The sequence below is a fragment of the Megalobrama amblycephala genome, linkage group LG12, assembly GCF_018812025.1.
Source record: "Megalobrama amblycephala isolate DHTTF-2021 linkage group LG12, ASM1881202v1, whole genome shotgun sequence".
NCBI lineage: Eukaryota > Metazoa > Chordata > Actinopteri > Cypriniformes > Xenocyprididae > Megalobrama > Megalobrama amblycephala.
The window spans coordinates 32,507,650-32,523,686 of NC_063055.1; the positions used below are offsets into that span (position 1 = coordinate 32,507,650).

Here is a 16,037-nt window from a genome sequence, read left to right on the forward strand (position 1 = left end):
TATTCAGTTTCAAATATAATTCTTTTTAAGTGATGGTTCTTTATGTCACTGGGTCCTAACTGCATTCCTAGAGGCCCCCAGTATGGCACATTTTGCATGTTTCCTTAATTAAACACACCAGGTCATCAGGTCATCAGCTCATTATAGTGACTCCAAGACCTAATGAATGAATAAATGAATGAGGCATTTATATAGCGCTTTCCTATGTACATCTGTACACTCGAAGCGCTTTACAATCATATCAGGGGTCTCTCCTCATCCACCACCAGTGTGCAGCATCCACTTGGATGATGCGACGGCAGCCACAGTACAACGGCGCCAGTGCGCTCACCACACACCAGCTGTAGGTGGAGAGGAGAGAGAGTGAAAGAGCCAATTCAATGGATGGGGATTATTAGGAGGCCGTGATTGGTAAGGGCCTATGGAGGGAATTTGGCCAGGGCACCGGGGTTACACCCCTACTCTTTTACGGGAAGTACCATGGGATTTTTAATGACCACAGAGAGTCAGGACCTCGGTTTAACGTCTCATCCGAAGGACGGTGCTTGTTACAGTACAGTGTCCCCGTCACTATACTGGGGCGTTAGGACCCACACAGACCACAGGGTGAGCACCCCCTGCTGGCCTCACTAACACCTCTTCCAGCAGCTACCTGGTTTTCCCAGGAGGTCTCCCATCCAGGTACTAACCAGGCTCAGCCCTGCTTAGCTTCAGTGGGCAACTGGCCTTGGGTTTACAGGGTGATATGGCTGCTGGCCCCTAAAATGGGTGTGTCAGACAAAGGAGACCTGCAAAATGTACACTGTTGGGGGGCCTCCAGGAACGTGGTTGGGAACCACTGCTTTATGTAGACACAGTTGCTCCTTTGCACTTAAAGAAGATTAAAGAAAATAATCCAACACTGTGGTACAACAAGCACACTCTGGCCCTCAAGAAAGCAGCCAGAAAAATGGAGCACAGCTGGAAGAAAACAAAACTAGAGGTTTTTCACATTTCATGGAAAGACAGCACTATTGCATACAGAAATGCCTTAGAAACTGCTTAATCTGCTTATTTTTCACCCTCTTAGAAGAAAACAAACACAACCCTAGGTATGTATTTGATACAATGGCTAAATTTATGTGACATTTCAAAACAGCACATCCATATTGACTTTATGAACTTCTTTACTTGCAAGATTGATAATATTAGAGAGAAAATTCTAACCATGTATTGCATAATTGCAGTATCGCATCAGACAGTGCATTGTAGTGTCCTACAATGAAATTGATCCTACAGAATTAGTCAATTACAAACCGATCTCACATTTACCTTTTTGTCAAAGATACTACAAAAGACAGTATCAGATAATTTGGTAACACTTTAGAATACTGTATCGTACTTACTGCATAACTAATAAGGAATTACTGCAGAATTAATCGGTAGTTCGTCATTAACACTCAAGTAACTACTATTAACTACTAAGGAATATGTGTTAACTAATCAGTATGTCATAGCGTTTTTTAATTGTGTTAAGTAACTATTAGTTAATCAGTAACTAATCAATTCAGTCATGCCTCCTGAAGAACTACGATTAAGTAACTACTAATTCAGCTTCAGGAGGAATAACTATTAAGTAACTATTAATGAACTGTGAAACTCAGTATCAGGTTATGGCCCTTTCTTCTTTACTACTAATGTTAGTTGATTTACTAAGATTTATGCCTACTGTACTGATATATATATATATATATATATATATATATATATATATATATATATATCAGTATATATATATATGCTCTGCAAATATTGTTAAACATTCGTTCATTTGTGCCACTGTATGTTTCTGTCGGTGGGTGCTATAATGTTGCACGTCTTGCATCACATGCAGGTCAAAGTTTGAGCGCACACATGTAATATCTGTGAGTTTTGTAATATCTCCCGTTTTGCAAGAGAAAAGGGACTGGGATTCCAACTGTCAGCGGAGAGGTACATCGCTCTCGCATTATAACAATGCGCTGGCGACACTTAAACTAAACACTGTAGATACCACATTAATGAACTGTAGAATTAGAAGAAAGTTGTTTATTCATTTATGTTTTTTAAACGAATGGTGAATTCTTCGTGTTTTTCCTCGTGCTCGACCATTTCCGTGGATGGCGCTTGAGAGTGTTAATTTTTTTATTTAAGTGTTGTCTGCAACCAGAAAAGCAGGATGGATCCGTGACCTGCCAATACCTCAGGTATGTTTATGGCCTTATATATATTTTGTGTCTGTTTTTACTCAAGATATTTCACATTACTATTATAAAGTGATGCCAAATGAGTTCTGTATTTAAGGCAATGATCATTACCACATCATGCTCAAAGAATTACTTCAAACCCACTGATAATTAATAAAGAATTACCACATCATTCTCAAGGAATTACTAAGAACCTGGAACAGTATTCTAAAGTGAAAACAATGGGAACCCATTGATAATTAATGAAGAATTACCACATCATTCTCAAGGAATTACTAAGAACCTGGAACAGTATTCTAAAGTGAAAACAATGGGAACCCATTGATAATTAATGAAGAATTACCACATCATTCTCAAGGAACTACTAAGAACCTGGAACAGTATTCTAAAGTGAAAACAATGGGAACCCATTGATAATTAATGAAGAATTACCACATCATTCTCAAGGAACTACTAAGAACCTGGAACAGTATTCTAAAGTGAAAACAATGGGAACCCATTGATAATTAATGAAGAATTACCACATCATTCTCAAGGAATTACTAAGAACCTGGAACAGTATTCTAAAGTGAAAATATCCTTGTGCATAAGTAATAAAGCCTAAAGTAGTACTAACATAAAAAATGTAATTTTACTTTAAAAGATGACACATTTTAAGAACATTTACATTTATTGCAGTGTTAATAACATTTTCAAAAAAATATATATAGAGATTTCCATACAACAAAACAATGAAAAAAGTGAACACTAAAACAAGAAAACAATACCAAAATTTTACATCAGATTACTAGGAACTTACCAAATATAACAACAGAAGACAGCAAATATGTGTATGCCTAAACTTCAACTTTCAGCCAATGGTTCTCTAATACATCTAATTCATGTTATTTTTTTCTGGCAAAGGTCAATAAGCATGCCATTCTTCTTTTTTTCCTCGATGATGCTTCGAAGTGGCTCCCTTGTGCACATTTCTTTGCACTGTTTGGCAAACTCTGACAGTTTCTGGCCTCTGTGGAACTTTTCACGCAATGTCTTGTAGGCTTCAGCATCACAATACTCCAGCTCTGCTATCGCTGCCGTATCCACAACCGTTTTTCGATCCACCCCACACTTGTGGTACGACACATTGATGTCCTAAGACACGAAACGATCGGTTTTTGTGAGAAACCGAACGGTATTTATATCAATTTTTAACTCTAATACACCACTATGTCCAACTGCCTTCATCCTTCCATGACGGAAGTGATCTCTAGCACACGTTGAAGTCTACGCGCGCGACATCACTTCCGTCCAGAATGCAATTTGACCTTATTAACATGGAGGATGAAGGCAGTTGGACATAGTGGTGTATTAGAGTTAAAAAATGATATAAATACCGTTCGGTTTCTCACAAAACCCGATCGTTTCGTGTCTTAGGACATCAATGTGTCGTAATAGTGTGGGGTGGATCGAAAAACGGTTGTGGATACGGCAGCGATAGCAGAGCTGGAGTATTGTGATGCTGAAGCCTACAAGACATTGCGTGAAAAGTTCCACAGAGGCCAGAAACTGTCAGAGTTTGCCAAACAGTGCAAAGAAATGTGCACAAGGGAGCCACTTCGAAGCATCATCGAGGAAAAAAAGAAGAATGGCATGCTTATTGACTTTGCCAGAAAAAAATAACATGAATTAGATGTATTAGAGAACCATTGGCTGAAAGTTGAAGTTTAGGCATACACATATTTCCTGTCTTCTGTTGTTATATTTGGTAAGTTCCTAGTAATCTGATGTAAAATTTTGGTATTGTTTTCTTGTTTTAGTGTTCACTTTTTTCATTGTTTTGTAGTATGGAAATATATATATATATATATATATATATATTTTTTGAAAATGTTATTAACACTGCAATAAATGTAAATGTTCTTAAAATGTGTCATCTTTTAAAGTAAAATTACATTTTTTATGTTAGTACTACTTTAGGCTTTATTACTTATGCACAAGGATATTTTCACTTTAGAATACTGTTCCAGGTTCTTAATAATTCCTTGAGAATGTTGTGGTAATTATTTATTAATTATCAATGGGTTCCCATTGTTTTCACTTTAGAATACTGTTCCAGGTTCTTAGTAGTTCCTTGAGAATGATGTGGTAATTCTTCATTAATTATCAATGGGTTCCCATTGTTTTCACTTTAGAATACTGTTCCAGGTTCTTAGTAATTCCTTGAGAATGATGTGGTAATTCTTCATTAATTATCAATGGGTTCCCATTGTTTTCACTTTAGAATACTGTTCCAGGTTCTTAGTAATTCCTTGAGAATGATGTGGTAATTCTTTATTAATTATCAGTGGGTTTGAAGTAATTCTTTGAGCATGATGTGGTAATGATCATTGCCTTAAATACAGAACTCATTTGGCATCACTTTATAATAGTAATGTGAAATATCTTGAGTAAAAACAGACACAAAATATATAAGGCCATAAACATACCTGAGGTATTGGCAGGTCACGGATCCATCCTGATTTTCTGGTTGCAGACAACACTTGAATAAAAAAATTAACACTCTCAAGCGCCATCCACGGAAATGGTCGAGCACGAGGAAAAACACGAAGAATTCACCATTCGTTTAAAAAACATAAATGAATAAACAACTTTCTTCTAATTCTACAGTTCATTAATGTGGTATCTACAGTGTTTAGTTTAAGTGTCGCCAGCGCATTGTTAGGCTATAATGCGAGAGCGATGTACCTCTCCGCTGACAGTTGGAATCCCAGTCCCTTTTCTCTTGCAAAACGGGAGATATTACAAAACTCACAGATATTACATGTGTGCGCTCAAACTTTGACCTGCATGTGATGCAAGACGTGCAACATTATAGCACCCACCGACAGAAACATACAGTGGCGGAAATGAACGAATGTTTAACAATATTTGCAGAGCATATATATATATATACTGATATATATATATTAGTAAATCAACTAACATTAGTAGTAAAGAAGAAAGGGCCATAACCTGATACTGAGTTTCACAGTTCATTAATAGTTACTTAATAGTTATTCCTCCTGAAGCTGAATTAGTAGTTACTTAATCGTAGTTCTTCAGGAGGCATGACTGAATTGATTAGTTACTGATTAACTAATAGTTACTTAACACAATTAAAAAACGCTATGACATACTGATTAGTTAACACATATTCCTTAGTAGTTAATAGTAGTTACTTGAGTGTTAATGAAGAACTACCGATTAATTCTGCAGTAATTCCTTATTAGTTATGCAGTAAGTACGATACAGTATTCTAAAGTGTTACCGATAATTTTATTTATTTATTTTTTTTAGAAGAAATGGTATCTGCAAGGATTTCCAGTCAGGATTTAGACCATAAAATAGTACTGAAACGGCTCTCATTAGAGTTACAAATGATTTGCTCTTATCGTCCGATTGTGGTTGTATCTCTCTGTTAGTGTTACTGGATCTTAGTGCTGCATTTGATACTGTTGACCACAACATTCTTTTGAATGGACTCAAAAATTATGTTGGCCTCAGTGGAATTGCATTGGCATGGTTCAAATCATACTTATCTGACCATTATCAGTTTGTAGCAGTAAATGAAAAGGTGTCATATCGATCACAAGTCCAGTATTGAGTACCGCAAGGCTCAGGTCTAGGACCATTGTTTTTTAGCCTGTGCATGCTACCCATGAGAGAAATTATTAGGAAGCATGGCATTAGCTCTCACTGTTATGCCTAGACAAACTTACCAATTCACAATTTTAACGGAATTAGCTGTAAAGACCACCCGTCGGCCCAACGAAGTGAATCCAGTGGTCTGGGTGAAGGTATAATGCATGTATGTCTTTTTAACACTCCTGAGAAGTTCACTTAATTGTTAGATTCAGTTTTACTTGACATTTAATCTGACTCCAATTTCAAATGTTTATTACATTTAGATTGTGTTTCTATTTATGAATGAATCCTAACTACTGATTATATATTAATTTAGATATTTGATTATTCTGGGCATCCCATATTCTCAATTATTCATTCATTAGGGACCTGATATCGAATAGAGAATTCACTTCGGTGGATTGTGTTCTCACAGACACAAACTCGTCAGTTTTGATTCTTAGTCAGAGGGTGCAGAGTTTACTAAAGCATTTGAGTCAAACTGTGCTATGCTTGTTCATACAAAAACGCAGTTTTCTTAGTCACAGTACTACAACTTGTTAAGTCAGTGATAGACAGAAATCAAAGAGTCCCACATGATGTGCTGCATGCTCCTTTCATTGCGCCTTCAGTTTGACCTATCCTGATGCAGATTTGCAGAAACACCAGAGTCCACTTAATCTACTAGTCATAATGATTTAAGAATAATACAGAATTAATCAAAAATAACATTTTATTTGTCAGGTAAGAATGTATTATGCCAATTACATAGTTAGACAATTAGAAGCCAATTCAGAAATAATAAATACGTAACAGTTCCTGGGGGAGTTGTCTTAGTAGAAAAAATCAAGTCTTAAAGCTGATATAAAAATTTGGATAAACTAGAACAGCTATAACAACTTACTAGAACCAGGAAGTATGACCATAATAGCCCGATTCTGTCAACACTGCATTGGCTCACTATTAAAAATTTTATAGATTTTAAAATCTTGCTAATTACTAACAAAGAGTTGAAAAGAGATTTTCACTGCATCAGCAACTACACAGTCACTGCCTGTTAAATAAAGCAACATGGAGCATATCACCAGTGTTTCTTGGACTTCTCCTGGTCTGAAGCACAGGCTCTACTCTTCAGCACAGTGGTGACACTCAAAACTCAGACAACAGGAACCCTTTAAATTCCAACAGAACATTAGGTTACACTTTATTTTACAGTGCCGTAATTGCATTAAATTACGTAATTACTCAAATAAGTACTGAGTACTATTAGTTAACTACATATAGAGTTACAATTAGGGTTAAGGTTAGGTTTAGGGTTAGTTACTTGTAATTATGCATAATTTACTGTTATTACCATAGTAAGTACATGTAGTAACGTGTAACTACGGCACTGTAAAATAAAGTGTTACCGAACATTAAAGACTAACATATCTATTCAATGTGCAAAACATAAAATAACACTTAATTTCAGCATTGACTAATTTTATTGAGCTCACATTCATTTTTTTTTTTTTCAAAATAAGTGTAAGGAACTTTAATTTCTGAGTGAAAGTTCCCTTTCAGTCGGTCACGTTCGACATATGTCAGTAGTGACCGACAAATTGGGATATCGCTAGAGAGCCCTATCAGCTTTGAGTGAACTAAAACAAGCCAATGGAATTGGTGTGCCATATTTGCATAATGTGCACCGCCTCCGACAGGTGTATATAAATAGGAAGCAGATGCATTCGCACTCTGTCTTTCGCTTCGGAGCCAACAGTTGGTGTCCAGCTTTCAGACTTCACAAGAGTGAAACTAAACAGCCTTCTTGAAGATTCAGCGTCTGTTTGTGTTGGTGTTAAGGCACAACAGCGAGGTTGCAAGCTTCCCGGGGAGCCTGAGCTTAAGCTGTCAACTGCTGTTTTAACAGCAACTGAATTCCCATATAAAACGCAGTTGTCTGTTGCAATTTGGGCTGGTTCCTCCCGGTGTGTTCGGGGAGTGGTGTACCCAAACACATCGCGTCACTCCCTGTGTGCTTCAGCACGAGAGAGCTGACTCTTTCCCTTCTAAAAGAGCTTCACAGACAGACTTTTTCCAGACGTCATTCTGTCTGTGCATTTCTGGAGGTGGTAGTTTCCTATCCTCACTGACGGCAATAATCACTTTCTGCTTAGCGTGCTGAGACTGTGTTTGTGGGTGGTTCATATTCTCTTATGAGAATATGCCCACGTCGGCGTGTTGTTTGTCTCGCCTTTCTCGTAAGGGCTTGAGCGCTCAGCGCGCCCTTTGTCGTCAAGCTGCCGGCTGACAGCGCGCGTTGCCGTGGCAACCCAGTGCATTGTCTGGTGCTCTAGATGCACGGTCAAGACTTGTGTGCCTTTAATGAGGTGGAGTCTCCTCACTTATTCCCCGATCTAGTTATTTTTCTACATCAGAAAGATACTACTTTGGTTAATAAGCCTGGGTGACCAGAGAAAAACAGTGGGGCAATACCCGCTGAGCCATTCTCCGTAGGCCCCCCACTCCTCTGGTGCATCACAAACATGTTGTGACTATGTTCATGGGTGGTTCATGTTTAGTACAACATGGCCACGTCGGCACCCAGTGCGCCGTGTGTCATCCAGTTGGACGGCCATGTTCACTGTCCAACATGGCTGGTAGCTTCTGCATGGATTGCTTGTCCTTCTCATGGGGGACCTAGCATCTTAGTCAGGGCTCCAGCAGCGGATCAGATGTCGACTGCTACATTGGAGAGAGTATTGTTGGGCTCTGAACATGAAGATGATGTTGAGCATCCCACGGCTGTGATGTGGTCGTGCTGAATCAGATTAAGACTTGACAACCATGCTTTCCCGGGCCCCTGGGGGCGTTGTGTGACACGTACTCGCCTTGCCCCGCCCCCTGTCTTTAGCCCGGACGTGCATGGAAAAACTTGGCAGTTTGTGGCCACTTTTGGTGTCAAATATGGAATGCCAAAAGGGCCATAATCTGCATTACAAGTTTTTTTCTCTCTCACTACCCTTTAGGGTGGGGTGGCAGTGTTATGGGCACACCACATCTGCCCTGCATGGGTCTTGGCCCCCAGCAAGTCCGTGTTAGGCCAAAGCACTCATTGCATATGGGTAGTTCTGAGTCGGGGTTGAGCTACGCATGATGCAAGTCATAGCGCAGGCCCCTGGCCAGACAATGTCCACCCTGGTGGTCCGGAAACACCCCTGGCTAGTCTTGCTGGGATGTGTCATCGTCAAAGTACACTTTCTCGATGCGCTCATCTCACAAGCTGGTCTAAAACCCAGCCCGCTCCACCCGCAGTCAACCCAATTGTCCTGGGGGTATGGCGACCTGTAGCTGTAGTATACAGTTCTTTCGGGGGAAGGCCAGGTGGAGAATTTTGGTCTGTTCCGCCGCTGGCTCTCTGGAGTTAAGCAGTACCCACGAAATAGAACTGTTATCTGATCCTCCAGGTCCGAAGAGGGTGTGAAGCATCTGAGGTCACTTCGTGCCATTCATGTCCCAGGTGTGCTCAACCGTGCAGCCGACGAGCTCTCGCGGCAGCCTCCACTTGCGGGCGAGTGGCAGCTCCATCCCTAGGCGGTCCAGCTGATCTGGCAGCACTTCGGCGAGGCCCAGATAGATCTGTTTGCCTCCCCAGAAACTGCCCATTGCCAGTGGTTTTATTCCCTGACCGGCGGCACGCTCGGCACGGATGCCCTGGCACACATCTGGGCCCGGGGCCTAAGCAAATATGCATTTCCCCCAGTGAGCCTTCTCGCACAGCTCCTGTTCAAGGTCAGGGAGGACGAGGAGCAGGGCTTGTTAGTGGCCCCATATTGGCCCACTCGGACCTGGTTTTCGGACCTGATGCTCCTCACGACAGCCCCTCCTTGGCCGATTCCTCTGAGGAAGGACCTCCTGACTCAGAGACGGGGCACCCTATGGCACCCACGTCCCGACCTGTGGAACCTCCACGTGTGGTCCCTGTACAGGATGCGGAGGTTCTGAGTGATCTCCCGCAAGCGGTCGTAGACACCATCACTTCCGCTAGAGCTCCTTCCACGAGGAGCCTCTTTGTGTTGAAGTGGAACCTGTTCATTGAGTGGTGCTCCTCTCACCAAGAGGACTGCAAGAGGGCCTGGAGTGAAGGCTGTCTCCCTCCACCCTCAAGGTGTATGTTGCCGCTATTGCCGCACATCACCATGCAGTAGATGGCAAGTCCCTGGGGATGCACGATCTGATTGTCAGATTCCTGAGGGGGGCGAATAGACTAAATCCTCCTCGCCCTCCCTCCATACCCTCTTGGAATCTGACCCTGGTTCTTACATCTTTCCGGGGTCATCCCTTCGAACCTTTGCAATCAGTCGAGTTAAAAGTACTGTCTCTTAAGACTGTCCTCCTGGTTGCATTGGCTTCGCTTAAGAGGGTAGGGGATCTGCACGCATTTTCGGTCGACGAATCGTGCCTAGAATTCGGGCCTGGTGACTCTCACGTAATCCTGAGACCCCGGCCCGGATATGTGCCGAAGGTTCCTACCACTCCCTTCAGAGATCAGGTAGTGAACCTGCAAGCGCTGCCTTCGGAGGAGGCAGACCCAGCCCTATCTTCGCTCTGTCCCATCCACGCTCTGCGTGTGTATGTTGACAGAACACAAAGCTTCAGGACCTCAGACCAGCTCTTCATCTGTTACAGAGGCCAGCAGAAGGGAAAGGCTGTCTCCAAGCAGAGGATGGCCCACTGGATAGTGGATGCCATCGCCTTGGCGTATGAATCCCAGGGCGTGCCTTGTCTGTTCAGGTTGAGAGCCCACTCTCCCAAAGGAGTGGCCTCTTCCTGGGTGCTGGCTCAGGGCGCCTCGCTGACAGATACGGGCTGGGCGACACCCAACACGTTCGCTAGGTTTTGTAGCCTACGTGTAGAGCCGGTATCTTCCCGTGTACTCACTTCCACCAGCCGGTAGACACATTGAACCCACTCTAAGTGTTGGCTTGCAATGCCATTCCCGCCCCCTGGGCCGGATACGTGCATCTATTGACTCCAGCCGTGTTCCCCGCTTGGCGAACCCTGTTGAGTTCCTCTGCCTCCCACTCCAGCTCGGACATTGCGGAGTGTCTGATGCCAGGCCAACATCCGTCACTGACGTTGTCTGTTGGCTGGGTTCTATATGTTGTGACTCCTCTACGTGAGCGGTCCCATATGTGTAATTGTCCACGGTCTAACTCCCTACGGTGAGCCCGTGTCTTTCCCTTAGCAGAGCCAGCTCTGCTGTCACCTGTCAGATGAGTCTCCCCCTACCCAGGTGGAGCCATCCCAGGGACTCCATATGCATACTGCCCCACGGGCCAGTCCATATATGTATGCTCCATGTAAACTCCTCCCCCACAGGGTAGGTAGTGGCCTGCGCAGCGCCCCCTATGGGTTCGCTTTCCCAGTGTAGTCTAGTTTACTTAGTGGGTTTGTCGGAACAGCAGTAGACTCTCTCGGCGTAAGCTCGCCCCCTTCACCGTCCCAATTGGTGCGACGGGTGGCTAGAGCTTGGGCTGGGCACTGGAAGGGGTTTCGTAACTGTGGCGCTTTATTTGGGATCCCAATTCGTCGGTCACTACTGCCGTACGTCAAACGTGACCGACTGAAAGGGAATGTCTCGGTTACGTATGTAACCCTTGTTCCTTGAAGGAGGGAACGGAGACGTACGTCCTGTTGCCACAGTTTCTGTACCCTCGCTGTTGTGCAGACACCAGCTGTCTCCTCAGCGAAAAACAGAGTGCGATTACATCTGCTTCCTATTTATATACACCTGTCGGAGGCGCCAATTCCATTGGCTTGTTTTAGTTCACTCGAAGCTGATAGGGCTCTCTAGTGATATCCCAATTCATCGGTCACTACTGACGTACGTCTCCGTTCCCTCCTTCAGGGAACGAGGGTTACATACGTAACCGAGATGTTTTTACAGTAAATTAATGTTTTTGTACTTTTTACAATAAACTACTGGCAATAGTGTTGTGGTTATCAGTGTTTGCTTTAGTTGGGCTCTTGGCTCTTGACATTTAAAAAAAATTTTTTTTTTTCTCTGGCTGCTTTAACTTTGTTTTTGCAAGCCACATTTATAGCAACAAAAAATAAATAAATAAATAAATAAATAAATATGATGCTGATCAGTGACTGCTGATTGTGATGTATTAATGATGACATAACCATCATTTAGTCTCTCGACTCACTGATCTCATCCTGTGTTCAATCCTTTATCAAAAGCATTACATTCTTAAAACACTTGCACCACTGTGAAAAAACAGCAAGAATTCCAGCAGTATTTATTATAACAGTGAATTTTTCACATTTATTATTTTTTTTAATTTATTTTTTTTTTATGATTTTAATATCCTTCAAAATAACTGATGAATGAAACATAGCTGGAAGAATGCTGTAGAATCACATAACTACTATAGTAAACAAGTATACAATTAAAACACAGTGGATGAGATCAGTGGATCAGATGAGTCCATGATGATTATTTCATCATCACAACAGCCAAAAACACCTGATACATTTCCTCTTGACTTTTTTTTTCTTTGTCATAACAAATGTGCTTTATAAATACAGTTACAGCAATAAGAAAAACTAATGTTATAAAATCAAGGGTATAGAGGATCATCATAATGGTAATTACAAATGTAATTATTTTCAATAAAACATCTAAACCTGTTAATTCCCAGCAAGAACTTATGGTTCTTATGGAAACAGGTATGAAAGAAACATGTTTGTAAACTGGTAGCTCTTATGTTTCTCTTTTTTCTATTCTTGTTTCTCTGTCTTTCCGTTATTCTGCTTGTTAAGAGCAGGTGTTCATCAGTGTCTGAATTAACTCACTTCTTTTAATTCACTCTATCAAGTGGACTATATTAGTAAACTAATGTAGGGAATAGTGAATGAGGATATAGAGTGTGATTTGGGACACAGCCTCTGAGGGTCAACTCTGAGCTCAATAAGTTAATTCACAGTTAATTCACAGTATATTCCTGTAGGCTACTTTCTCGAAAATGACAAATATTACCCAGAATGCATTCTTTTCTATGGTATATTACAGTTTTAATGGAAAATGGTATGTTACTGTCAGAATTTGGCAGTTTTTTACAGCAAGGTTTTACAGTGTATATAAAAAACGTAAGACAGTTTATGTAAGTTGCTCACTAATCTCTCCAATGAAGTCTAGTTACACTGTTAGCAACGAAGCGCTAGATAGCATTGTTAACAAATGATGTCATCTGGAGGTGCACATGCATTAATATGTGACTGCATGTCTGTAGGATACTGCGCATACGTGAAGATGAGACTTAATGTCTGAGAGTCAACAGTTTGCAGCCAGATCCTATTGTAATCAATTCAGACCTGAATGATTTTGTGTGCTTTTGTGTGTTTGTGTGATTGTTTCAATGTTTGGAGTGAGAACTGTTATTGATTATGAAGTCAAAAGTCAAAGTTTGAGATCTGTGAGGGGAATTGATTGGATTCGATCACAAGTGTTGCTGCTGCCATTTTATTTCTACTCTTTTGACATCTTTGACAGATCAAATCTGTTTGTTACTTTACATAGATAAAATATACTGAACAGATACTGCTAAATACATTGACCCTATAATGAACCACGTGAGATTTTTTTAAATCTATTTATAATAATATAGATATGAATACAGTTTGACACTGAAAACATGAAAGATTTGGTGCTTTTAATGTTTTTAAAGTTTTATAATTATTGTCAGTTTCTGCACATATATAAAAAACTAACATGTTAATGAACAAATTACTTTATCACAGCGAATGTATTCATTAGAAAATCAAACTATATTTAGATTCATATGGATATATTATGCTGCTGTAGTGGTTGATGAAGATGAGTGTCATTAGTGATTGTTTTTACATTATCAATGTTTTATCCATGTCATATTGTGAGAAATAACAGTATTAAGGCCCGTTAAAGATATAGTTTAAATCTAGTAAAAATCATACTATTAAAGTACAGCAGAATTGACACCACAACTATAACGATAAAGACACAAAGAAATAATATTGTCGGAATCACTTTCAGAACAATTTTTCTCCGGCTGATGAGCATTTTTGATATTTATAATAATATTGCTATTTACCTGTTGCAAAGAAAAGTGATTTGCTTGCTTTTAAGTTAAAGCCATATAAAGATGCTTGAATGCTGCTTGGAAATTACCTGCAATACTTAAAAATGGTGGTAATGTAGAAACAAATGTGTTTGACTTGACTCAGCATGAGATGAGCAAAAGTTGTGAAAGTTAGGTTCCTGAATTTAATGTTTTGTAACCAACAACAGAGCTTATCGAGAGGATACACGGGGTGAAGAAAATATGTTGAAATCACCAACGGAGATAAGATAGACGAAGACTACAGTGAAGAAGAGCAAGAGTGCTAGAAGAAGACAGAACATGGCTAAAAAAAATAATAACCCAACAAATTTTAGAGAGTTGAAGGTACATATTAGTGTGTAAATGGTGCTGCGGCTGCTTCATTGACAGCTTTTGTACCTTCTTCAGAGACTTTAGTTTGTCCTACTTTAAACCAAAAGCCTTAGTGTAGCTTCATCAGATGAGAAATACAATTTAGATGAACTTTATGCATCAGCATTATTTCAGTGGCTGACATTCATGTGACATTCATACTTTATGGAACCACAGATGAATCTGAAACCCGATCCCACATGGAAAGAATCTATATGTGGATATATGCGCATATATGAAACCTATATGCAGTGTATATGCACATATATGCTGCATATATGCGTATATATGCCACATATAGGCAAAATTGAGGTGCATATATGTGCATATACAGGAAATATAGGTCTCCTGTATTGCTTCTTCATATCCACATATAAGCCCTATACATACAAGATATGTCTTCTATATAGCTAATGGCAGGATCTGGTCATTTTGTAGCTCATATCTCATTTTTGACTGTCATACATGATGCCTAGCTCATATTTTCTATTATCAAGGCAAAAACTAAGAATTAACTAAAAAAATTATGCAAGAACTTATGTATGTGCGAACACGTGAAATTGGTATCACATGTAATTGCCCACATGGAAAAAACCTATATAAACATATATGTTTCAATATAGGTTTTGATATAGGTTTTTAATATACGTGACATATATAAAATTGGCCGTTTTCCTATATTATATGTACATACGTGTTGATATATATGATCCCTTTCTTCAAAAGCACTTATTGTAAATGATATGATTATAGATTGTAACCTAGATGTGCTGTGTTTGACAGAAACCTGGCTAAAACCAGACAATTACATTACTTTAAATGAGTCTAAACCCCAAGATCATGAGCCTCATCTGAAAGGCAAAGGGGGAGGCGTTGCTGTAATTTATAGTAATATCTTCAGTATTACTCAAAAGTCTAGTCTCAGATATAATTCTTTTGAAGTGATGGTTCTTTATGTCAGTGGTTTCCAACCACATTCCCAGAGGCCCCCAGTACTGCACATTTTGCATGTTTCCTCAATTAAACACACCTGATTCAGGTCATCAGCTCATTATAGCGACTTCAAGACCTGAAATGGGTGTGTCAGACAAAGGAGACTTGCAAAATGTGCACTGTTGAGGGGCCTCCAGGAACATGGTTGGGAACCACTGCTTTATGTAACACTATCTAGTGTAAGTGATAAGTCCCATTTGACATTTGTGCTTGCTACTGTATACAGGCCATCAGGACACCATACAGACTTTATCAAAGAATTTGCTGATTTTCTATCAGAGTCAGTACTGGCTGCGGATAAAGCTGTGATTGTTGGTGATTTTTAATATCCATGTAGATAATGAAAAACATGCACTGGGATTGGCATTTTCAGACATTATAAACTCTATTGGAGTTAAACAACACGTGTCAGGACCAATGATGGGAATAACAGCGTTACTAATGGTGTTACTTTTTTCAGTAGCGAGTAATCAAACAAATGACTTTTTCTGTTGTTACAACACCGTTACCATTGGATTGGATAATTTCATCTGGCTGTGTTGAAATATATATCTGAGTATCATCGGCATAGCAGTGGAAACTAATTCCATGTTTTCTTATAATATTACCGAGTGGCAGCATGTATATTGAAAATAGCAGAGGGCCTAACACAGATCCTTGCGGCACTCCATAGTTT

The 16,037-nt window shown here is 40.2% G+C and overlaps 1 pseudogene; it reads right to left on the reverse strand.

The window, feature by feature from the left end:
- Positions 1-639: 639 nt before the first annotated feature.
- Positions 640-757, reverse strand: LOC125280776 (annotated as a pseudogene).
- Between the last annotated feature and the right edge of the window lie 15,280 nt (positions 758-16,037).